The sequence below is a fragment of the Myzus persicae genome, unplaced genomic scaffold (genome assembly GCF_001856785.1).
Source record: "Myzus persicae strain clone G006 unplaced genomic scaffold, MPER_G0061.0, whole genome shotgun sequence".
NCBI classification, from domain to species: domain Eukaryota; kingdom Metazoa; phylum Arthropoda; class Insecta; order Hemiptera; family Aphididae; genus Myzus; species Myzus persicae.
This window is the reverse complement of record NW_019104284.1, coordinates 46,167-74,139: the sequence shown is the minus strand read 5'-3', so window position 1 is coordinate 74,139 and position 27,973 is coordinate 46,167. Positions and strand designations below refer to the sequence as shown.

The 27,973-nt window shown below is 27.2% G+C and overlaps 2 long non-coding RNA genes across 6 annotated transcripts; one reads left to right on the top strand and one right to left on the bottom strand.

Moving 5' to 3' along the window:
* The first annotated feature begins 49 nt into the window (after positions 1-49).
* On the top strand, positions 50-10,941 carry LOC111040873. 3 transcript variants are annotated; one of them, XR_002605258.1, is made up of 5 exons: positions 50-810; positions 1,013-1,133; positions 1,197-1,303; positions 1,367-1,471; positions 10,399-10,941. It is a non-coding gene; the product is annotated as an uncharacterized LOC111040873 (long non-coding RNA). The 3 variants fall into 3 exon arrangements; XR_002605257.1 differs by lacking the exon at positions 10,399-10,941 and having other exon boundaries at positions 390-810; positions 1,367-2,755; XR_002605259.1 differs by lacking the exons at positions 50-810; positions 10,399-10,941 and adding an exon at positions 839-943 and having other exon boundaries at positions 1,367-2,755.
* LOC111040871 lies at positions 4,299-26,750 on the bottom strand. Of its 3 annotated transcripts, XR_002605255.1 has the most exons (11): positions 26,613-26,750; positions 23,371-23,700; positions 17,838-17,962; positions 17,655-17,765; positions 16,961-17,065; positions 8,812-9,151; positions 7,796-7,872; positions 7,328-7,710; positions 7,189-7,268; positions 6,940-7,108; positions 4,299-4,368 (listed from the first exon to the last, which is right to left on the bottom strand). It is a non-coding gene; the product is annotated as an uncharacterized LOC111040871 (long non-coding RNA). The 3 variants fall into 3 exon arrangements; XR_002605254.1 differs by lacking the exons at positions 23,371-23,700; positions 26,613-26,750 and adding an exon at positions 18,069-18,422; XR_002605256.1 differs by lacking the exons at positions 23,371-23,700; positions 26,613-26,750 and adding an exon at positions 18,069-18,422 and having other exon boundaries at positions 7,231-7,268.
* Positions 26,751-27,973: the final 1,223 nt, after the last annotated feature.

Here is a 27,973-nt window from a genome sequence, read left to right as displayed (position 1 = left end):
CGTTTTGAGTTTCGACAAAACCCGAATAGTTCACGTATATAAAACTAGTAATATCATATATAATATGTATAGGCTTAGGAAAAATGTAACACTATGATGTTTCGCAGGTTTTACCTAATTGTAAAAGTACATAGGTACAGGCGGCGTGCCGCACATGTATACCTGCCTTTTAGGTGTAATAACTAATAATATAACGAAATATTTATCGATTATCAGTATAGGTGTGTACTGTGTATAGTATATACCTATATAGAACATGTAACATTGTAAATGCTTCAGATAACACAGCCATCGAACACTGCACATAATTTAACGTTATATATATATATAACTACCTTTATAAAATATTAAGAATACGCCGCCTCGACGTATAATATGATAAGTGATATTGTATTGTATGTGATATTCGACGAGAGGGCGGCGATAATCTGAAATATGCTCAATAAACGACTGGAAACTTTTGCCCGGTTTATATTTATCCGATATATGGGTGTGAACGAGATACTGCGTGGTGAAGAAAAAATCCACAATCCGCCATCCGCCATCCGCCATCTGCCATCGTCGTGCGACACCGAGTCGCAAGGAACACTACTCCCGCAGCTGCTCCGGTGGCGTGATCGACATCGTCGTCTGGTCAAGTGCGGAAAATACCACGTGCGGAAAACAATTTTTCATCGACGTCGACGTTCATGATTGACTTCTCTATTCACGACGATGTTATAATGGAACACAACTACTAACACCTAAATTGGAGTAGCGGCCGCGTAAAACGCGTGTGAAATATGAGTTTGTGTTTGTCGCAGTCACGAAGTACGTATAATCTTTTGTCGCAATAAATAGTATGAGTAACTGGTGAAATTGCGATTTAAAAAAAATATTATATATTAGCGCGTACAGATATTTAGACGGTTCGTTATGAACTTTCAAAGAATAAAATTACAATGTAGGTTTATTAAACGCATTGTTATAAAGTTTCTGGTACAGATTTTAATTTGAGTTTTTATTTACTTAGGTATTTTTTTACGTCAGTTGTCAAGAATCAATTTTTTGGTCAACGAATTTTGTAAGATTTAGTTACAGTAAACGTAAGATTTAGAACAATGCAAAAATAAAATATCAGCTATAGGTTGGAGGTAAATTAATCGTTTAATTGTAAATGAACTGGTATAGATTTTAATTTATTATTATTTATTTAGGTATTTTTTTACGCTCATTGTCAGGAATCAATTTTTTGGTCATCATAGTCAGTCGACGGAAAATATGTGTAACAATGCGGAAATAAAATATCAGCTATAGGTTAGAGGTAAATTAATCGTTTAATTTTAAATGAACTGATGAGGACTTCAATTTATTTTAATTTACTTAGGTATTTTTTTATGCTTGTTGTCGAGAATCATTTTTTTGGTCATCGAATTCAATATACGTAAGATATAGAACAATACGAAAAGAAAATATCAGCTATTGGTTAGAGGTAAATCAACCATTTAATTTTCCAAATGCCTACTACAAAATGCAAATATGTGTTAACAAACGCTCGCATCGAATAGTAATAATAGTAATGATATAATAACATTGTCTATTATTATCAATAATTAACTCTCCTGAAGACATCTGTTTCAGAATAAATAATTTTTACATTGATAATAGTAGTGTAAATAAGAGAACTTACGTTAAATTATTTATATATTCAAAGCAATGCATAACATAACTTAACATAACATTTAAACATACATACACGTGTGTGAAAAGTATAGGTTGTGAAACCATAAAAAAACTGCTTAGATAGATACTAAATAATATATCAGAGATCACCAATTAGTATCTTTGGTGGGCTGCTTTAGAAGTTGGACTTTGGGAAATTGTCTTGGGACCCTCGTGCAATTTAACGTACGTGTTTGTCTAAAAAAAAGTAAAGGTAAAATCAAAAATCAAATGAAAACTAATGTAAACCATAAAAAAATAATAATGTAAAAACACATTTCGTGTCTGGGCCAGATAAAGTCAGCGAGCTATTTGACAACCCCTATTGTACGTTATAATTTAGTTTTAATTATTATTATTATTTTTTTTTTTTTTGGTATACCTGGTATTACTATTAAATCTGTCTAGATGAGTTTTGTTATATAATTTCGTTGATTTTGTTTGTTTCATTATTAATTCTGCACATTAAAGAGAATAAATGTTTGAAAAATAAGTTCTGTAAATAACTTTTTTGTGCGTGTTTATAGATAATATTATTCCACACTTATCAAAATTATAAAATTAAGTATTAGGTACTTAATGTAAGTACCAAATCGATATTTAATTGATGTTCGTGATCGCTAGCTGGTGGTGATATAATCTCCTCCCCACCTAAAAAAATTTTTTAAATAATATTTATATGTCCGCAATATCTGTGAAAAATCCAGCACACATCTCCCATCTGTATAACAATTATTTTTGGAAAAATTTTAATGTACGTGGTAATATAGGGGGGGGGGATGTATCAATATGTAAGAAGATTGATGAATTATGATAATTATTGAAGAATTATAGATAATAGATACCTGATATAATAACAGAATTCAATTCAGTAAGTGCCACTGCTATTGTTAAAGTACTGTGTAAAACTAACAATACCGTATAAATATTTTAATTTAGAGATGTGTGCATTTTAGAATTAAAATTAGAAAACCACTTGAGCTTTTGGGTGTACCTACACCTTTTTCCAATTCTATTGTTAAATAACACGCGCGAACTATGTACAGCCGAAAAATCGAACGATGCGCAACTGTCTTACAAAAAAAAGATCAAAATTAACAATAGCGATGCGCAAACGACAACCGAAGTGTACCTATTATTCTAATATTTTTATCTGGTATTATTCTTCAGCACTTATAAATGTGGAGAATCATACAGCCCTATAGGTTCTTAACTTTAACTTTTTAACTCGTTTATGCCCAGGCATAAGGTTTTTTTTATATTTATCTTATTTTTTGCGTTATTACAGTAGGTATCTATGTTAGAAAAAATGATTTTTACATCAAAATCAAAAAACTAGAAATATGACTACTAGATGATCTATAATAATATGTTTTGATGTGCATATTTTCGATATTTCCTATTTCTGAAGTACCTGATTGCATATTAATTTATATCCACGTCTAAAGCAATACAATTTGAACCCTAGTTATGTTTATTGTATTATTTAATTTCATAGCGTTATTTAATTTTCATTCAATTCGTATTAAGTTTCCAGTGTCTAGTCAGTATAGTTCCTAATATACGCACACATCTGTATTTAGCTGCAATTACGTGTAATAAGTTATATAAATTCAAAATAACGTGTGTGAGCCCCTGCCCCACAGGCCCCATACCACAATAAAGGAAAAATTCGAATTTTGTTTTGATATTTTTTTAACTTTATATTTTTGCATTTACTATAAATTAAAATTATTTTATTTTTTGATAAAAATAAAACAGAACTCAACTTTAAAAGTTGTAAAATATTTACAAATATAAATATTAGAGAATATCTTAATAATTAAAAAGTATAATGTGCATCGTCAGCTTTATATATGTACACATATTTATTCATTAGAAAAAAATTCGAATTCGAGATGAATGCCACCAGTTGTGCAATCCACAATTATTTACATACATTATGTTGAAACTAATCGAAAATGTTTTATAAATAAACAATTTCCGGCGGGTTCGTATTTCTGTACGAGTACATTAATATTTTCAATTCGTACTAGGTATATGTCTGTAATACGTAGTCTATGATGTCCCGCGAACGATTATTGACATATTTTCATTTTTACATACAATATAATATTATTATCTTATTAGGCCACCAATAATTAGTTTTGTTAATTTCGTATTTATCCGTGTAGCGGTCGGTCAGGTCTTTTATCATGATTAGATATCGGATATCAGCAAGTACATTCAAATATACACTCGGGATACGTAAAAATATGCGATTTTATGCACAAAATATAAATTAAAGAATATGCATTTCAGTAGGTAATCAAAAATAATGAAAACATTGTCGGCCCACAAACCACTTCAACGGATAATAATAACCATATCTACCAATGTAAAATAACATTTATTTCGTTTTTCTTCGATTTATACAAAATACAAATACCTATAGGTACTAAATGATTTATTATCATCAAACTGGTGTTGGTGGAAACACTCAAACACCAAACTTAAATCTATATTTTCGTATTCGTTAAACCTTATTTTTAAAGTTACAGCCATAACTATGGTAAAATTATTTCGTATAATATCAGTCTCCAAAAGTTCAAATGTTCTAATTATATCTTCATGTATTGATATATTTTGTGTCGGCCATATTCAATGTAAGTTCTTCTGATACTTTTCCTGCAACAATTAATTATTATTTTATATTTCAATAGTTTCAATTTAAGAAAAAATTTAGGCAACAAAATGTATAGGTCCGCCCAGAGGCGGAAGAGGGGGATTGATCCCAGAGCGTACAATTTTCGTGGGCGTATTTTTTTTTATGGGCCTATATTTAGTCTGTATTGTTTGGAGTTAAAAGTTAGAACACTTTTTTACTTTACATAATTTGAAGAAAAGAAAAAGAAACATATTCAATCATATAAGTACAACATTAAATAATAATCTTCATTTTTTTAATAATTACTACTCTACGTAACAAAAATTGTACAAATTACCATTATGATAAATCATATATACATATATAGGATTAATTTGTCTTTTGTTATTTACTTCGTATGACATAACTATGTCGTTTGCAACCTATAATAAATAACCTGTGATTGTACCAGATTCGTCATTTGGTTATCCAGACATCAGTCAAAGTTTCAAAAACATTAATATTTTGCATAGATTCACATAAATTTTTTAGGTTCTAAACGAAAGCGGGCATCTAATGACGCTGTTTTAGTTAAAATTTCTGATTCACGATAACTTTTATACGACGTATCAAATATCAATTAACGTATAGATAATTAGGTAGCTATTCAACTTTTTTTTCGTCTAAGCACTTATTTAATAAAACATTAAAAAATAAGTTTGTATTCATTAATTTTCAAATTGTATAGTCATAAACACAAGTAGGTAGTTTTATATTTTTTAATTCCAATTTTTTTCGGGAAACGTTCCTATTAAAATTAATTTATTATCATTGTACTCGTTTGCTAGCATAATCCACAAGCACTATAGATTTAATGTCAACTAATATTAATCATTTAAACACAAATATTTCCATGGGTCTCCTAATGGCTGATTTATATAATAAATAATACAATAATACAATAATGTAGTTACGTATTTATTTGTTTTACACTTGTTGCGCAATGGCGGCCATCACAAGCCATTTCTATATCATAACCATTAAATAAATTAAATGCTTATACATGTATGAATGTGTCCAATGTCCATAAATCACAATGGAGGAAGGCATAACATCGCAAACCGTTTCTATATCATACATTCGTTCTGACCATTGTCCATAAACCACTTCCTTCAAAATACATTAGCTATCGGTATATCACTGAGGGTTCAATAATTCTATTTTATCGACCGGGTATTGTGCTATTGTGCATATGTTTAAAGTCTACGCCTATATACATTTCTATAATATTTTCAATGTCACTTTACGGATTTATTACTTTCCGTACAGTTTTCTGAGTACACCTATTATCATCAAAGCATAATTACGGTGCTGGACTGAGCACTGCTGAGTAATGTCCACGAGAGCACGTGTAATCCATTACTGCGTCAATCAAATAACTAACTGAAGTGTGACAAATACGATAACATTTTATAAAACCATTACAATATACCTAAATCCTGAACATAAAACTCCTCACCAAATCGCTTCTTTTTACCATGAATATGTTTTCTGGTTGGATACAAGGTTTTTTGTTTCTGACCGATTTTTCGTAAGGTTTTCGTTGTTATGATAACTTATTAAAAACAACACAATCATTATTCAATACTGTCTACCATATGTTTATTTTATAAATTCATATACCTAATACAATTTTCAAAATATTTTGAGCTGTTACGGACATTTTCAAATTTCAATTTTTTCTCTTCTAAAATATCAATACAATTTTATTTGTTGGGACAAAAAGCTTAAAAATGTAATATAAGGCTCCTGATGATATATTGTTATAACCAGTTGAAAATTATTAAAAATATATTGGTACGACTTTGTTTCATAAACATTTATAATTTTGACAAAAATTATCAAAACTGAAAATGTACAAATTATTTTGTAGTTAAATATTTATAAAATTTTAAACATTTATAGCTAAGAATCAAAAATTTAAAACAAAGTTGCACACAAATAGTTTGCTATGTAACCAAAAAATCTAAAAAAGATATAAACATAGTTTTTTTTTTATAGATTTTTGATGTTCAAATTTGGACGAAATTGCATATTATTGAATAACCAAAAATAATGATTTTTAAAGTTATTTTTTTGTTATTTAAAAATATTATTTGTGGGTACCCTTGAAATCCCTACTTAAAACTTTTAGAATATATTATTATATTTTAAACACACAATGACTTTTCAAAATTTTTTTTTGTACGAAAATTAATTTTACCTACTGTAGTATTAATACTCGATAGTAAAATAAATTACTTCAATCAGAATAATATCATCAAATATATTAAATTTCTAAGTAATATAATAGGCTGACAGACCGTCTTTGCTCAGAATCGTGTTCCTAGTACAATGATTTTATATCATTGAATTCAAATTTATCACCATTTATTACAGTGACCCACTTGTAATCACTTGTATTGTACAGCAGAGCGACATCCACTTACCCGCTTTTTTTTCACAATTTGATTAAATAAATACAATAATGTTAAGAATAATATAACAACAGTCTTTAGTTTATCAGAGAAGTTTGGCTATAGAGGGCTTATATTTTAATAGTATTAACTTACTCTCTTCTAAGTTTTCATCTGAACCACCACTAGAGTGCCTCTCACTTTCTGTAATGCTCGTCAATATATTATGTAATCCTTTGGAATTGGGTGTAATTTCATCAAATAAATAATTTATTGTGCAATCTCTGTTATTGGAATATTACGGTTGTTTTCCATTTTTTTTAGACTAAAAATAAATATATAAAATGAATTAATGAGAGCCTTGAGTTTGAGTACCTCTATGATTTCCGATAATAACAAACTAACATAATCTTCATTATCAACTGTAAGTTATATACTAATGCTTACTTGCCCATTAAGCAGATAATCATAATATGATATTATGTCTGAAAAAAAATAATTTATTTTTATTTTAATTATTATATTTTATTTTTTTTGATTATACCTATTTTGTTCATATTCAGTAAATCCAATTTTCAGTGATAATACTAAAACTTTTGCAAAATCATTCCTTATGCCCTCGCTTTACATCAGTAGAAACATCCACATTGTATAGTGTTCAATACTGTCAGCCATTAAAATTCTTTCTTCTTCTGATAGTCTTTTTACAACAATGAATTCTTTTTTTATTATCGTCTCCAGTCAATAGAAGTCAAGGATCAAGAAGCCAACCACTTGATCCACTATGCTTATATCTATCAGCATCCTCCAGCAATTCATTTGGGTTCAAATCGCCACGTTCATTCACGATGTCCCCATGTACATTCATTATTTCAGTGTCGGTTATGGAGATATCACGGGGGGTTACTTCTTTACAAGTGTCTTCAACTAAAAATAAGAATATAGAGAACCATTAATTAATGAGACTTTCGAGTTTGAGTACCTATATGATTTCTCATAATAATAAACTAACATTATTCTCATAACAATTTGAATATTTTCTAGTTTGGCAATTTTAAATCCGTTTTTGAATGTTTTCTGCAAATATTTCTGGATTGAATAATGCATCCATTTTGATTTTCCACCATAAACAAAAAAAAACAATGATTTTATTTTATGTATGAACATCAATATTATATTCTAGACTACTGGTTAGGCTTAAATATAAGTATATCAAATAATCTATACAGGTATATTTGTCCATTACGAATTGTATTGATCTGATCTACCTAGTTACCATCTCTAAGGGGCAGCTTGTTATAAGAATACAAGAAGTGACGCTCCTGCCCCGAAAATCGGGAAACAAAATGTTTTAGGTTTAACAGGTTTATTTATAATTCATAACAGAAGATTGATCATTCAAGTAAAAAATAAGTGTATCTATCATAAATTTTAAAAGTTAATGAAAAATTAAACTAGAGAAGAACCTAAAAATATTACTTTTGTCTCAGTAAATGTGGTTGGTGGGTTGTTTATACACTTGCTCCTTGAGTTATGAAGACTGAAGCCCCGCCACTGCCATCTCTTACTTATTTTCTGTTTAAATCCTCTTTAAGACACCCCCATTTGTTCTCCACACATGGCTCAACCATTCCAATCTTTTATATTATCTTACATTAGTGATACTATTGAGTTTTCTATACAGATTAAACTGCAGTTTTTTATTTATTTATTTTATAAGTTTATCCGCACTGTTCGTACTTATTATGGTATCGCACTAATAACTGCAAGCGATGGACTGGGGGAAACTTAAGAGTAGGTCCCAAGTACAGAGGTTAGAGACCTATACTTCAGGGATTATAGGTTCAATGTTCAACCTCACTGTTCGTACTTATTTTGGTATCACACTAATAACTGCAAGCCATGGACTGGGGGAAACTTGCAGTAGGTGGGAAGTATAGAGGTTAGAGACCTATACTTCAGGGTTTATAGGTTCAGCGTTCAACCGCATTGTTCGTACTTATTTCAGTATCGCACCATAAGACTCACCTATGTTATGACTGGTATAGTCACGTTGATGCACAAGTTCAATCACTGTTTCCTTTCGTTTTGCTCCGGTACTTAGTACTCGCCTTTGAAAAGGTATATTTTCAGTTGAGTTCATTTTCATCTTAAGTAGGTTGTTTTCGTAACAATTCTTATTGATGAAATATTACAATAAAGAACCATGAGTTAATGAGGTGTTCAAGTTTGAGTACCCCTATGATTTCCCATAATAATATGCCAACATTATTTGCATGTCCACTACTTTGTAATCGTAGAGTCTTATTCTTGAACAAATTCTCGAAGTCTCAAATTCTCTTAAAACTTCACGTTGTCCATTTTAAATCTAAAACAAAACAAAAATGAACCGTTTTATTTTATGTATAACAATATTGAACATGTCATTGATATTTTCAAACTTTCATACATTTTTAAAGTATTAATTTTTCTTACTTAAAACGATAAAAAGTGTGATTTTTTTTACAGTTTTTATATTTTTTTAAATTTAATAATGACAGATTACTATTTCATTTCAATTAGTTAATTTCTATTTGTATTAGTTTTTTAACTCGTAATTTGAGGACTTACAAAATTAAATTGTCTTAAAAATAGAGGTACACTTTTTATTTTTTCACCACCAGTTTCTTTTTATTATTTAAACAAAACAAAACTTTGCTTTATTTGCTGACTATTTTGTTCAATACACTTATCTTGAAATCAATGGATGAACTAAAAATAATATCTTACAGTATTCATTAATATTTTGTAAGCGTTCATATTATGGTATAATTAATGGTTTATACAAAACCTGTGCTGTCTACCTGTCTAGATATTCAGGACAATTAAATAAAATAGTTGAAAAGTTTCATACTAAAAATAGTTGTAATCAATGGTTTACTGGTAGAATTTAAATGTTATAAATGCTATCCTAAAATCGACTTGGTACCAAAATTCGGTGGAATTTATAATCACCAAAGGGTGAAAAAAAAGCTGTAACTAGATATTTTTTATTGTGTGTGTGTTCACTTGAGATATACACTTACTTCCCATTAAAGAATAATACTGCAGTACAGAGCAGTTTTTGAAGCTTTTAATTTTAAAATGATTTTGGAATACACGACTTACTTTCCTACATTAGCAATTGACTAAATAATGTTTTTTTCTATGAATTTATAAGTAACTTGAATCTGATTGAGCATTGCGATAGGTATACATGCAAAATAATTTATGTTGTACCTACTTGGGTTACTCACTCACCAAAACACTGTTTTAAGATTGAAGAACATTGATTTGTTTTGAAACTAATAATTTATAAATAACTAGGTCTGAGATAATTTTGTTTTAACAAAAAATCTATTAAATGATCCACACAGCCCATACTTACCTATATACTATATAGGTAGTTTTTTACATTTTTTCTACACTTAATCTCCTAAAACCAACAGGTACACGTAGTCAAAGTATCGAAAAATGTTTTGGCACTTGTATCCATTACATAAATTAGTTACTAAATAGTAAATACAGACTATAGAATTGACCAAGATCCAATGTACCTACAACACTTTCTATACTTTTTGACTGTTTTTTCTATAGCACTTGGCATATATAGTTCAACATTCGCTATCAACACGAGCACATTTTGAACATACATCAAATCATATCATTCAGTATAGACTCAAAGGTGGACAATTTGATGAAAATGATTAACTCAAAATCAATAAGTTAGATGTTAACAGTAAACAAATCAGAAGTTTAACTTTTAAAAATTGATGTGGGAAAAAAATAAAAAATACTAAATTAAATCAGTTTGAAAAAGTTCATCTAACTTTTTTAAATTAGTGTGTGAATAATATAAAGAGTGACTATATTCTTTCTCTAGATTTTTCCTAAATTACTTTAAACAATTTTAATGAAATTTTATCATGATGTACATTTTTAAGATGACTATTAATGTTGAACTTTTAAAAATGTTTTAAATCAACTTCACCTAATTCAGTTAAAAATTATCATTATCTTGCCCAGGATTTGTAGTATGCACTTTATCCACTAAATATAGACAATATTAAACATAATGTAGAAATATAGGTAGTAAAATATAATATTTTTTCATTTTTGTTACCTATACAGTTTTTTTTTTTTTTTGTTATTAAAGGATTTTTATTCAATCTGTTACAATAAAATAGAACAATAAGAACAATTGATGAATTAAATAAAAATAAAATAGATAAAAAATAAATAACGACAGATTAGACTGAGTGTAGAGGCCTCCCAGCGGAGGTACTACGACATGAGTAGGACTAAATTAGGCTAGCAGGTCACGACACCACTGTCTTTTAAGTCTTTTAACTGGACTACCTGGGATAGAAGCAGATGAAAGATTGGAGATTAACGGATTATTATGATGGGCTAGGCGGCGATTGAAACGACCTATACAGTAATATGAAAAATATAAAAGATCAATTCATCAATCTATACTTATATATTGGCTGTCCAAACGATTTTAAATTGCTCCAAGATAATAGTTCATTATACTTACTAATGATATTAAAATTGTTAGTGTTTTTAGTTGCTGTTGGAAATTTATTATGGTTTAATGTCTCTAAATTAATTTTAAAAATTTTTAAAAATTCTAAATGGTGGGTTTTAGTTTCTAATGTATTAAAACAATACATTTTATAATTTAAACCTAATAATTAAAGACCGGATTTATATGCATTTTAAATTTTAAAATATGCAAGAAGAAGATGCAAAATAAAATTTCAATTTTAATTACATTTTATATTTGATTTTAATTTTGCAGTGAAATTATTTATAAATTTTATTAAAATTTTATTAAACAAAAAGTAAGATGTATAATACAACAAATATGTAATTAATATCATAATGTAATTTGTTAAATTATAATTTAATTTTTTATCATTGATAAGTACATTGTAAAAAATATTTTATTAAAATTAAATAGTAGATACATTGGTGATATACTGATATAAGTAGGAAAAAAGTAGGAAAAATTTAATGTAGTATGTTAATTGGAAAAATAATAACCTAACCTATTTTCCGAATATTCTTTAAGATGTAAAATATTTGATATTAATATTATATAAATGTACCTATAATCTATGTTCTTTTTTTGATAAACACTTTTTTAGATTGTTAGGTGTATGTTTGTAAGATTTTTTGTAAAAATATGAAAAAATATGAAAAAATATGCACTTTAAAATTTTGATATTTAATCAATCAAGTAATGATTAGTGGACACTCATTGACTGCATGTATATGATGTTGAAAATAGCAACATGCATTTTATGCTAAATCCGGTCTTTACTAATAATAATAGTATAAAACCATATTGTAATCCACATTTTTACATAATTATATTAGGTAACTATCATTGTAAAGTCATTATTGATTATGTTTGTATGCATTTTATATTTTTTAAATGTAAATAAAAAAAGTTAATTGTTTTAAATTAAAATATTATGATATAAACTATGTGATTAATGATCAGTATTTGTATTTTGTTTTAAGTGTTTTATGTACGTACATTGTAAATACTAGAATCTTGTTTCATGTAGAAATATGATTTTTTTGGTAAAACATATTACATTTTAAGAATTAGAATTTAATTAATGCTGTTGAATATTGTGCAATGTTATGAAGGTAGATATTTATAAATAAAAAATATTTAGGTACATATCTACACATATAATATATATATTTAGGATACATATAGGTATTATAATAAAATTTATACAAATAATATAACACTTTTAATCACTAATGTATATAATAATAAGTGTATATGATTTTTTCATTTATTTCCAACAAGCATATGGACCCTACTGAAAATGTTCGCCTACATGTGTATAGTACCTACCTATATTTGGAATGTACCAGTCTTGTAAAGTACTGGAATAAAAGTATTCAAATACTTTTAAATAGTACTTGAGCAAGGTATTTTAAATACTTATTAAAGTATCTGTATTTTAATCAAATACTTATTTGTTGAAGTTTATATAATATTTTCTATTATAGTTTTGATTTTAATTGTGTAAAAAAAAAAAATTCTGTAATTTATTTTTCAATGAGAATTATACTCAACCGAAAATTCTTTTACTCTGCCAAAAAAACGTGTATATTTTGATAATTACACCAAATAATATGTGGTGTAAAATGCTCTATAAAATGAACGTAAAACATGAAAATCAGGTTCTGTTGATTTATATTGTTAAAAAATGTATTTATAAAAAAAATTGAAAGTATTCTTAAATACTTATGTAAAGTATCAATTACTTTTTTTACTGAGCATTAAAATACGTATTTTGAATACTTTTCAAAATAAATACCTGTATCTGTACTTGAATACTTTAAAAAAGTAGCTTTGCCAAGACTGGAATGTACTATGCTGCTCTAATTAACTCAATATATATATATTATATACAATATACATATATATGAGTAAAATATAGTATAATTATCTACTACTGGATAAAATTAAATGGGAGTATGGACCTATAGTTGCTTGAAAGCATTATTATAATAGTTTAATGGAGAATATCAAAATGTTGAAAAATTTAAGAAAACGTTAAATGTTCAAAAAGTGTACATTACAAAATAAATACTGGTACCAACATTGTTAATGATTTATCTATACTTGTTATGCATTTTATGATTCACATCAACTAATTAAACAAGGCAAATCATGATATAACCCAAATTTAAAATTATCTACATATTTATATAAATTATAAATGTATTTGTACAATATGCATGTATGGAAAATACTTAAAACTATGATATAATGTTGTTAAAAAAATACTATGTTATATGCAAAGAAGTAAACATTACCTACTCTAGATACCTTACTATATTTTAATTCTCTGAAAATAAACTCAATAGTTTATAAAAGTTTTCTCAAAAGTGTTTTAAAAAAATGATTATATTTAATGAATGTACCCAATTATTGCTAGTACTTTAATACATTCGATCAATAAAATATAAACTTATATATATTATATGCATAGGTAGGTACCTAACATTGTTATAATCCTTATTATTAGTTTTAAAATATAAAAATCAACTATGTAAAATCATTTTATTCTAACATCCGTGCACTTTCTTATTTATCAATTTAAGACTAAATTTAATTGTTAAGTATATTATGTATATTATATAATAGATTATAAAAGTTAATAATTACAGAATGATCTATAACACAGTGAACATATTGTAACTAATGTTTATGTATCATTAAGATAAATCACCAACCAATGTTATTTATTAATGTTAATACAAATTTTATGTTAAATGATTAATGAATATACTATTTTGTTGCAATTAAAACAACCATCTTTATTATCTACGTACAAACAATTTTAAACTGAACTATAAATCATAAATAATTAATATAGAACAAGAGATAGACTATTACAAATATTTTTTTAGTTAAGCTGATATAAGCCTAAATAAATTGTCTATTCTATTTTATGATGTTTAAAAATAATAAATTATCAGTTGACTTAACCACTGAAATAGCTGCAGATATCAGATAAATTTTATTTCATTATTAATAACATTTTAAATTCAGAGCGGAGCAATAAATTTAACGATTTTATACACATTTTAAGCACTATATAGCTGTTGAAACCATAATACAATTCTCATAAATTGTTCTTAGATACATTTAAAAATCTTCAAAATACAAATGCATACATTTTTTACTAGCACTTTAACATGCAAGTTCAAATATTGATAAAATTAGATATTTTAGTTATTGTTGTAATTGAAAAAAAAATTTATGGTAGTAACTTAAATCTTTTTGATATCAAGTATATTTAGTATATTATATTATTTACTTGACACAATGCAAATTTCAAAATATTATGATAAATTTTAAGACTACATATAATATTGTAGTTAATAACAGTAATATTATATGAAATAATACAATAATAACACATTTACATAATATGCGATTTGTCTCAGAAAAAATTAGTTTAACCTACCATATTACCATTAATTATAAATACTACTAATAGCAATACAGAAACATAATAAATTAATAAAATATTCTTATAAATAAAGACTGACAGATCATCCCTGCTAAGAATAGTTTTTTTATTGAATAGGTACAATGATTTATCATAAAATTTAAATTATGTTTTCAAATATCGTGTCCTACTCAATAATGATGTAAATATGTCTACTATAAAACTGAGTAACTTCTTCACAAAAACATTCTTTTTTTTAAGTTTATTTGATGTTTTATTAATTTGGTAGATTGTAAAAATTATTATTATATATTAACTGGATATTCATCTTATTGGGATATTTATAAATTAAACTAGGTACTTAACATAAACGCATACAGTAGTTTTATAATTTTAAATCAAATAAAAACCATTTCTCATATGTTAATTTATTATTACAGTTGATTAAACCTGTGTAGTAAATATATTATATGGATACATGATAGTATTTGAGTATTGTAATAATTGAACATTAATTTACATAGGTACTCGTCACAGAATAGAATAATATTTATACTTATCATCAGTATATTTTGCTTATTATTTTATAAAGGAATTAGAATTAATTTAACCCTTCCACTGCTGAATAAAATCTCCAACAAACAAAAAATTAAGGAAAAACAGACATTTTTACAGAAAACCAATTTTCAACAAAATCGATTTTGGCTTTTGATGTAAATCTAAAAAAAATACAGTAGAGACATGAAATTTTCAATTGTTTATTATCACCTTTTTTATGCGTTTTCAAAATATTTTGACCAGTGTTGAACTACTTATAAGCAAACAAAGTTTTTGATTATCATTTGTTTGTTTTAAACTAAGTACTATTAATATAATTTTTTCACAGGAGTAAGACATGAAAATATAATACAAGGTTCCTAGTAAGTTGTTGTTGGAAATTAAAAAAAAAGTTGACTATAAGTCCACAATAATTTTTTTAAGTATTTAAATTTTGAATTTTGACAAAATTCTTAAAAATTACAAAAATTTGTAAATTACTTTGGGTTAGAAATATATAAAAAATTTTTAATATCTATGATTTTAAAATTGTATACATGATTTCTTGAAATTAAATAAATCAATAATAAACAATACATTTTTTTACCTACTTCAAAAAAAGAATTCTACTGGAAAGTCAAATTAAATTTTTATGAGCATTTGAAGTTGAAATTTGTAAAACATTGGATATTCACCCGATTTTTCAAGTAGCAATTTTCTTATCTTGTTGTAATTCCAAAACGAATAACTATAGATACTTGAAATTTACACCATATGCTTATTTAATTAATTCATACACTTAATAATATTTTTGACTCGTTTTGATCTTTTTATCAAATAGGTTATGTACAAATAATTTAAAATATTTATATAATGTTCAACTTTTATAGCTACAGATCAAAAATCTAAAAAATATTTAAACACAGTTTTTTTTATAGTTATTTCATTTTCAAAATTACACACTATTTAATAACCAAGAATAATGTTTTTAAGTTATTTTGTTGTAATTTAAAAATATTATTCATAGGTGCTTGAAACTTTTAGAGTATATTATTATATTTTATACACACAATGACTTTTCAAAATTAATTTTTTGGTCAAAAATGAATTTAACTTACTGAAGTACTAATGCTTGATAGTAAAATAAATATTATATTAATATTATAGGCTGACAGACTGTCTTCGCTCAGAATTGTTTCCCATGTACAATGATTTTATACCATTGAATTCAAATTCATTACTATCCATAACGGCGACCTACTTTTAAATCAATTTGTCCCTACCAAAATGAGACATTGAAGGTGCTTAACAATTAAGTCAATGGTATGTTAAGGTTTTTTAAATGATAACTGATAGTTAATAATATTTTTTATAAATTAATAAAGGTATACAGTTTTTATAATCATTTTAAATTAAATTCAATATTTAATTTTTCAAGAATTTGTAATTGAGACACCTAAGTGGCAACAACCACCATTCGCCATCCCAAATCCAGAAAATATTATTGTTTGCTTTCTATGCCTAAGGTTGAAGTAAAATATAGATACGCTTTTTTTTACAATATTCAGCTAATAAGTTAATTTATTATACAGTTATACATAGTAATATGATTTTAAAAAATGTCTTACTTGAGATAAAAAAATGTCCAATTTTGTAATAATTCACAAACATCAAATACTAAACATCGTCCATGAATTGAAGATTATTCCCATATAATTTGGTTAGCCGATACACTGTAAGGTAAATAAACAGATTAACATGTTATGCATTTTCTAGGTAACTTATTAGACATTCAAACATTGGACAAATTGATGTAAAATATTAACATTTTCATGATTCTATCAAAGTGTATGAATATTACATTTTAATCATTACAATTTTCATGTGTTTGTATTTCATTCTTCCCATTTTAATAGAGATATTTTGTCTTGAGGACCCCTTGCCAATATATATGCCACTAGAGAAATCAATCTCATTTTATTTCTAATATCACTGACCACAAAAATATATATACTAAAGTTTAAATTAAAATATTAAGCTAATTTATTGTACAGTCATACTGTTGCGATCAACAACTAAATGTATGATGTTAAGGTTAAGTTAACACAAAGTAAAGATTAAATAATAAAATATCATAGATAGTATGGAGTTGAAATAATAAAATATTTAAATAAAACAGTTTCAAATATTGTTAGGTTATATACTTTACTAATACCACTAATACCTACGGAAGAAATCATAAGAATTACAATGTTTTATTATACTAATACACTCATTTCATTCACAATGTAGATGTAATATATTATATTAAAAGTAACTCACTTATGATTCAAACTCCCATTTTCATAATAATTCAAACAGGATTAATAGGTACAATTATCTTTTGTGGAAAATCGGAATATTTGTAATTAATGTGTTGACTTTTCTGGAACACTGTGAATGTAAAATTACAGAGACACATGATGCTCTTTATTATTTTAGATTCTAATGTGGTATAAATCTTACTCATAATCACAATTATTGGAAAACTATATATCAATCACCGGGCCCGGTGTCAAGGAATCAATCTCATTTTATGTCAACCAAAAACTGATATAATTTATATAATTGTTTGTTTTTACAGTCACAACCTGTGAAGAAAAAAATTAAATTAAGATTATTTATGTTGTGTTCTATTGTAAATGATTCAGATAGTTGATTAGCCACAGAAAATAAATTGATGGAAAAAAATCTTACTTGAAATGTTGAGATCGAAATGGCGATAATATTATAAAATGTGTATCTATAATGAAATATAAATAATAATCGAAAAAGAAGTAAGCTATTTATTTTTTATTTAACCATGAACAATAAACATTTGAATATTCTAGAAAATACGAGGATTTTATACATTTATAACGTTCTTTATAATCGTGGCCATAGGCTTCGTTATCACCACGGATAGTATCTCTGTCCCTTATCAGTTATCACTTGGTTACACTCATTCACGGTAGATTATATATAGTACTAGTTGAATTACCCGGCTTCGCCCGTGTGTAGTTTTTGTTTTATCAAAATTAAATTCTTAAATCAACACAAATTGTTGTGTTTTAAAGAATTATAATACAACAAAAATAATAATAGTAGTAGTTACAAATGATACTAATGATTCTAATGATTCTATACACATATTGTTATTAAAAAATGTTTCTATAATTATATATAACTTTTTTTATGAATATTTACAAATGATACGTAGTTGCTTAATTTTAATATGGCTTAAGTCAAAACCTCTTGGTATACTACATTTAGAGTTTTATTTTGTGGTGCATAAACGTACAAATTTTTATAGAATTTTACTTCTCGGAACAATTTATATTTACATGCCGATCAAACACAAAGTTAGACGAACAAAAAGTTATGGTTGCATGTCGCTATGGAAACCCACAGGTCGCCAAACTGTAAAATATATATATAGATATACAATTTGCACGTTAACAATTTATTTTGACCGATTTCAACCCTTTAAAATCAAAATTTTGAAAATCGGGCGACTTGATGACACTCACGAAGGTATTTGGAACAACTTTGAGAAAAAAAAATTGGAAAAAAGTTAAATAGCGTCGTCACAAAATTGGTACATAAAAAAGGCCTGTTCTTTTATATATATAAAAGGATTATACTCTTTACTGTGGTCTAAATATTAATAAAATGATACTGCAGTCTGCAGCTCTTCAGCTACAAAATATTATGTACATACAGTCACGATAAACTATTTATCATGCCTACAGCCGTGTTGTGCTAGCACAGCGGTTCTCAAACTGTGTCCCGCAGAGCCCTGGGGCTCCGCGAGAGTAATCTCGGGACTCCCATATATCAGCTGTATCAATTAAATTCAAGTTATTAAATTATTATTATATTTCTTAGTTACATTTTTAATTTTTATACTTGTATTTGTTATTATTTGGACCGTACCAATATGTATTATTTTAAAGTTTAAAACTGTAAACTATTTATAAATATAAATCCACATATTTTTTTATAATCAACATCATTTTCTGTGAACTATTGTTGTCTCAAATAGACATTTCTGAATTTTGGGGGCTCCGTAATTTTTTTTTAGGAACATAAGAGCTCCGCGAACAAAAAAGTATGAGAACCGCTGTAGCTAGCAAATGCTCAATGAAAATTTTAGTTTCCGGTTGTTTTGGCCAGGAACGATCAATATTAAACCATGCGACTGGTCACCGAAATGGCCCTTCAATCGGCTACTCACCGACCGATTTGTGTATTTTGTGTGTACCAAATGTTTGTAGATGTGTAATGTGCATTGTGTATAGGCGTAGGTATAGCATTGCTCGAAGTAGACGAGAAAAAAAAATAATAACAAAAATTTTAAAATGTTGAGTGACAACAAAAACATATTTTGACATGAAATAATGAAAATCCTTATAACCAGAAGAATGCGAACAGCACTGAAAAATACAATCTGTCCAAGCCCCAAAGATGAAAAAAATAAAGAAAAATAATAAATCTGAACAATGTACCTAAACCTATATTTGTACATTGATCCAAACTTACAAATGTATGATTAAACTTAATTTCAATTTAAAACGTGTTAAATAAGTTAAGACATGTCATCTTATTTATTAATCAGGTAACAAAAATGTTTTATACTAGTTTTTCATACTGCAAAGCTTAAGCAAAATCTATTTATAAATGTAGATAGATACGTATTTTATACGAGATTTCACAATAATTATGATGTATATTTTTTAAACTTTTTTTGTTTTTTTTGTCTGTCATCACCATTCAGGGTAGTAAAAATGCTTATATTCTCTACTTCTAGCATCTTTCCTGGTAGAGAAGTGAAATAATTGATACTTTGGGGATTTTTAACAAAACTTCACAGTACTTTTCAAAATTGTCAGGAAAAACAAACAAAAAATCAAGGAAATACTGAGATGTTTACCCAAAACCAGTTTTTGGATTCTGTTTTTTTTTTGTGTACCTAACTCTAACAAAATAACATAATGTTTATATGACATTCTTAATCAATGTTTATATTGAGATGTTTTATACACCAAACATTTTCAAAATTTACTTTTAAATATTTATATTTGTAAAAAATGTATTTTCAAATATTTTAATAACAAATTATTGTGGCTTTAAGCTTCACTTCTTTTTAATTTTGTAAAGTGAGGAAGATTGCATAAAATATTCAAGTCTTAATTATTTAAGTTTTAAATTTTAAGAGATTTTAACTAGATATAAAATAATTTGCACATTTTTGTGATACCAAATTATTTAAAAATAAATTCGATAAAATATGTCAAGCTTTTTAATCGAGCCTAGAAATGTTTATTAAAACATATTTTAAATGCCTATATTATAACATTTATTTATTAAATAGTATACTGTAAGTCTACATTTTTTTTACATTCCATTAGTCATAAAAGAACTATAATTTAAGTAACATTGTAACAGTTCCATGTTTCAAATTACTACAATTATTACTCTTTGAAATAATAATAACAAAATAATTTTAGCCGTTTGATGAGAAATCCTTAATGTAGATACCTACTCATGAATCTCAATATCGTATAAAATTTTAACTTTAGGCGCTCATAAAAATATATATTAATTATGCGGAATTTATTATGCTCAAATTTGTTGATAACTTTTGTATAATCAAGGTTTATATACCTTGTTTATTAAATTTTTAAATGTTATAGATACAAATATTAAAAATGTTATACATTTTTATCACCAAATAATTTGCAAATTTTATATCAATTTTGAGATTCCAACTTCAAACGCTCTTTTGAAATTGTTGCATACTTCGCTCAACTCAGTGAAGATCTCTTAATTCTAGAATTAACAACTCACGAGGAATCTTGTATTACATTTTCAACCTTTTTGACTGAGTAGATATAATTTTTATCGTTATATTTAAAAAAAATACTATAAAATGTGTATTCCTCTTAGAATCTAAAATACTATACATTGTAATAGTCTTAAATTTAAGTTATTAACAAATAAAATATCAAACTTTGTATTACATTTTCAATATTTTTTCCCAAGAAAATAAAATGTTTTAATGACAGAAACAAAAATAATTGTTTTTATACTAACATCTTAAATCTCATACATTTTTCATTATTATATCGAGATACCTACATTGAAATTATTTGGTATCATCGTGTATATTGGATTTCTATCAATTTAATAAAAGCCGATTGCCTAGAAACCATTTTCTAGGAAACATAATATTTATAATATATAAATGTAGAAGTAGTACAAATTTAAATTCTTAAAATGACAAAAGATTATATTAAGAATATATTATTGCCAAATACTTTACCTATTTGTATCATTATATTAGTGAAAACTCACTTTATAAAATGAATAATTTAATATAATATAAATAATATTATGTTGGATTTTTAAATTGATTGCTTGAACGATTCCTAGGAAAAATATACATTATTATTTGGTCATTAAACCTCAAAATAACCCTTATATAGGTATATATAGTAAATAATAATACCTAAATTATACCTCATCGTCTTGTACTCGATTTTAATTTGAAAATAATCAACCAAAAAAAAGTTCATTACAGTGGTTAAATAGCAGTCAGAACTTGGAAGCTGTGTTGGTGTTTGGAAAGAACGAGTTCGTTATGTTCAAGTTTATGTTCATATTTATATGAAATTTTAATGAGCGAGTTTAAATGGAATCCTTATAAATAATTGTGAAACTGTGAACGTGAATGAAATTTATATTTTTAGAGAACTTGACAGGCATCAATAATCTACATGCAAATTAAAAATAAAAATGTTATTGATACTTTTTTATCATGTAATGATTTTCATTATTTGTAATATTTTATAGGTAGTGTACACTGTGAGGTGTCTCATTTCTACAGATAATATTTCATTTTTAAATAAATAATTGACTCAATAATGTGTTCTTTTGAAAAAAATAACGAATGTGACCTGGACGAATTCAGATTTTAAGTGAACTTTCCAAACACCGGTCATAAATACTCTTTACTTACAATAATATATTGGTCGTTTGCTAGGGTTAAATACTTTATTTTTACTTTCAGGCATTTCATTTTGATGTTTCGGAAATGATTTTGTCAATCATGATTTCAAATTTCAAAATTATCGTGTTACTATTATAATGTCGAAATGACAAATTATTCGCATGACGAATGGACAATTAATATTCGAAGTGTAACAAATAACAATGATTAAGATCTTGTTTTAAAATAATATTATATTATACAGAATAAATACAAATTGAAATTAATTTTTATTTGTATTGAAATACTTTTAAGAGCTAAAAAGTAATTTAGTATAATATTTTAAAATATTATTTTCAAAGTAATTTTTAAGATATTTTTTTAATCATAAGCCTCTATTATTTGTAAAAGCTGAAATTCACAGGTACTTTCAACTTCACACTCCAAAAATATACAATTTAGATGAGTAGAGATTTGAACAAGTTACATACTTCGTTAGACAAGGGGATTTATATCAACGGTAAATTTATTTTTTTGTTGATTTGATCCAACTGCCCAGTACCTATATAATACCTATATTTTTTTTTATACACTTTCTAAGATAGAAAATCTTTTGGTATCATTTATGCTATTAGTACAGCTATACAATTCGTTAACCTTAGAGATGAGAATATTTTTTAGTAATAATAATCTCGTCCATCGTGAGAATAATACATTCTCTCCGGCAATAATCTCCCCGAGAATTTATTCTTTAAAGTGAGGCGAATATTCTCACTTCTCAGTCTATATATTACGATTTAGATACATACAATAATATTGTACTTAGTACACGTGTCATCGTGGCTATCTATTGTAAAAATAGATAGAAATACCTATCAAATACGGCCAATTAGTAATTTTGTATACCAGACATTCGTACATTTTGTACATTTTATCTAAATAGCTGCAGCTCGACCGGACATCGTCTGCACACTCGAACAACAATAATATTATTGATAATAATCCACCTATTAATAATAATATACTTACCATTGGGTGTTTACGAGACGCCGAAAAAAAAATTTAATTTTCGTTCCGATTACCGATTAGACATTGCATATATAGACACCGCTGGTAGTTTTGTTCAATGTTTCCGAGACGAACGTCCACTCACCGCGCCGCTCCGGCCCACAAAAACACACAGGACCACCGGAATTCGGAAATCGTGTTCGATTTCGTTGGCAGACGGTTTCGCTAAATCGCGTCCAACAAATTGTTCCATTCGTCAGCCGACACATCAGGAAACGTTTCCGAAAACACCGATCACGCACACACGACGCATTATATTATTATGCACGCCGAGCCGGATGGTCATCATGCCTACGCGTTTTTACACACAATACTAAGTGAGTAACACATTGTAATAGTACACTAATGAATTATGCGTTATATATTATCCACATATTATTATATTGTTACAACGTTGTTTACAACGTTGTTATCGACGTAGAAATAATTATTGAACAATGAGAGCGATGACACTATTATTTATTATTTATATACGTGTTTGCCATTGCGTTAATTTCGGTTTAGACGGCTTAAAATAATATGTAATTAAGACGAGTGGAGAAAAAATAACGTGTTTATACCGTGTGGAAAAAGTTGTTGTGCAAATTCGACATCCGAAATGAGAAATATTTATTTTATTTTATTTTTAAGCCCTAACAACCGAATCCATCCTCAGTTTTTGTTATTTTTAAGGCGCTTTAGCAGACAATTTGGAATATTGGCATTATTTATTTTGTGACTTGGTGTGGCGTCGCGCTTCAGTCACAATTTTAATGTGCTCTGGCCGACAGCATCGACCGATGCCACTAGTTCCCGGCTGGGTGACCACCCGTGTTTTTAGAGGCAAATCCTTACCACACATACCTACACGTGTTCCAAACCAACCGTACCCTCCTCTATTGTTAAAAAATAAATTGTATTTTGTTATATTTTACATTAATGTAAGCGAACTAAAACCACTTCGAATTCTAAAATATTTCAAATGCACCTTAAAATTTCCCCGTTAAATCTATAAATTTATTTGACAGTCAAAATTGTTAACAGATGAAGATTTTTCAAGTTCCTACTACTAATGGTCTGATTTAAATTTTGTTAAAATATTTGTAATCACTGACCTTTTTTCTGGGTTGTATAGAAAAAATATTAAACATTTAAAACTTAATATACATATAGGTGTATAGAATTGAAAAAAAAAATTAAGGCTAATCAAAAAACATTTTTCCTACATAACCCAGAAGGGAAGCAAATAAATTCATACTTATTTATTTATTTATTTATTATACATGGAAAACAATAATCGGACATCGGGAAGTAGGTACATAAGCTAAGCGCTTTCGCTTATTGGTCTGTAAGGCCTCAAAAAATATAGATAGGATGTTCCAAGTTTCCAACATCTGTAGGCTGTATAAATTATTGTAGGTCAATTCACTAACACTAAAGTATTAAGTAACTGAAATTAAACTCGAAATGCTCAACGTAAAATTGTAAAATAATATTTAGTATACTCTAATATTAAAATATAACATGCTTAAAAAAACGCTGAAAACAAATGCAGCTTGTGACATCAATGCGTCATCGTAATTTATTATTAATACTCATAATAGTATACAATAATAGGTACAATCAACAGCTCTAATAATCTTTAAATGATGTATTTTTAATAAACTAAAATATTTAGGTAAATCAATCGAAAATTAAATTAATTGAAATTAGCAGCCTCGGTAACTTTCATTTAATAATTGTTTGTTATTTAGCATAATATGTACAAAAACCTGTGTTTGAATGGGATTAAAATGCACTTAGTAAAAAATTTAGTTCGGGTTCTTTCAAACGTGCTTTATGAATCATAGCTTCTTGCCCAATTCATAATTTCTAATATTTAGTAACGTATCAGTACCTAAATGATTTTGAAAAGTTTTAATGCGAAGGACACGACAATAATATCATACTATAATCATATATATATATATCACAGAATTATAACGGTAGGTACATGGAAGTGATGATACAAAAAATATATTGTTCGACCTCCGTGATATGACAAAGTTGTGAATTCTCAGCATTTACTTAGTAATAATTAGTATTATTTTCTTAAGTTTTTACTTAGAATCTACTTTGTTGTTAAGAGGACTCCCAACCCGCATGCGTTATAAAGGCGTTAAACATTTTTCTAAAGCTGACTTAAGGTCGCCACACACTGCAGCGGTAGTGGTAGCGTTAAAACGAGTCTGGACACAATTTACAGGCACTGCCAAGACAAAAAAATCTTGCCGCCACCGGTGCAGTGTCTTTAAGCTAATTTCCGCAATCAAATCGATAAAAATATACGAAATTCTAGAATGACGGTGATCTAAACGATTCACCATGCCAGACACCATAGGCGTGCGCAGACTCCGGTTTCAGGGGCACCAGAGATTAATTCGGTCCATTCTTCAAATTCACCATTAAACCCAGCCCGTAGTTTTACTACTTTTGCTATTGGGTATCAAAATTAATTTGTATTGATTTTATTTTGTTTATTTGGATAAACAGTTGTACAGTTTTTATAGTAGACAGCTAGGTTTATTAGTTTTATACTGATAAATTCTATAAATTATAATCATAAAATATTCATATCTATACTTGACCAAAAAAAAAAAAAAAAAATCATTTGTGGAAATATAATTTTACCGAGGCCCATTATTTAATATTTGCGGGCCCCGGTAGCCCCAAATAAAGTCCAGGGGCAGCATATGCTGCCTCTGCTGCCCCCGTGCGCACGCCTATGCAAGACACCTTAGGCCGTTCAAAGCCGTGCGAAACGCGTGACCAGATTATTGCAGTGGGAATGCAGTGCGCCGCATGCAGTTGGTCGTGGCAGTATTTTCCACTGCATTAATCAATGCGCCTGGCACAAAATAAATGCATAGGTACCTGTTTGAAATTTAAACATGATATTTAGAAATATTTGTGTAAATAATGAAGGTATGGATGGTGAATAATATTACATTTAGGCATGGGTAATGATTTAACTTTTTGCAACAACATCTATTATTAGCGAGTATATGAAATTGTATTACAACAAACTGTTGATCAAGAATTATTGTTATTATTATTATTATCATAGGTTTAAAATGTATTATTACATTCAAACAACAATAAAAGCATTCCGTAAATTGAACAATTAAACGTGAAAATTATTATAAATATTTCTGAATAAGTATATTAGATATTAAAATATTTACCTCAAAATAACTGCTGATTCTTCATCAGGTGTGGTTTTTTTCGCTCGATCAGAATTCCTACTTAATACGTAAAATGTTACAGTTTAAAAATTAAAATATCGTAAAATAACAGAGAACAAACATAGATTGATAATATTCTAATATAATAGGTCAATTCGCTCTAATAATAAAGCTAACAACATAAAATTAGTTCTCCCAAACGCCAAATGTTGCACACTTATAACTTATAAGACATTAAGTAAATAATAATTAGTATTTTTTACGAGTACATTACCACTTGAAAATTTGATTAAAAATGCACTTAACAAAAAGATAAGCCTATAAGTATGCTCTATATGCAGTTGCGCCGAAGTCCACGTTAACGTCATTTTATTTACATCATAACTTTATTATGAGAGTGAATATATTTAAGCCATGTTTATGAGTACCTAAATGTATATTAGGCAATAGGCTATCTTTATATAAAATAGGTATGGAGGTTTATTCAAGGTATTGAGGCCGTGAAGTTTTGAAATTGGCCGACCACATTTTTAAAACTTCGGCACCACTTATTCTATGGATTTGGCTCTGAGTAATATTGAATAAAATGGTAAGTAAAATTTGCCATGTTAAGCACTTTTAAAACAGTGACAACAAATGCCAGTGAAGCGGCCTCTTAATTTCGAAACAAGTTATAGCATTTTGAAATTTACAAAAAAAATATGATCAAATAAAATCAATTTTCGGAATCTAAAATTTTCCCATTTTATTGATAGTAAAACCTAGACAACACATACAGGTTTCACGTCCACTTAAGGCTACTACCCTATAACATGTGTTATGTTCGTCCTAAAAACATATAACTCTTGACGCCTGAGAAATATATTTTGAACTATCAAAAAACCTCAAAAATAATTTTTTTATTCACTTGTGATGTTTGTCTTAGTATACGCTGTAGTTATGTATCCAGTCGGTTGTCATGATCATAGATTGAGTATTAAAATTAACTATGACATCATTATTTCAAATTGAATATTATTTTTATTCGAAAAAGCATTAAGTATTTAAAAATCTATTTCTGTTAACCGATGGCCAGAAATATTCAAACATAAATAAAACCATCGCTTAAATATACAATAACACATCATTAGGTATATTTGAACCGCAAATAAAACCTAGGTATTTTAGTTTCACTATTATTGATATTAAATATAAGTTTTCGTAGAACCAATTCAAATAAAAAATTTAATGACATGTACATGATATGAGATTTCGCAAAAACTGATGAAAAATACAAATTAATTTTTTTCACAGAAATATCAAAATGTATCCCAAAAAAATGTGCTGATTTTTAAACTAGTAACTATTAATTGAACTGTATT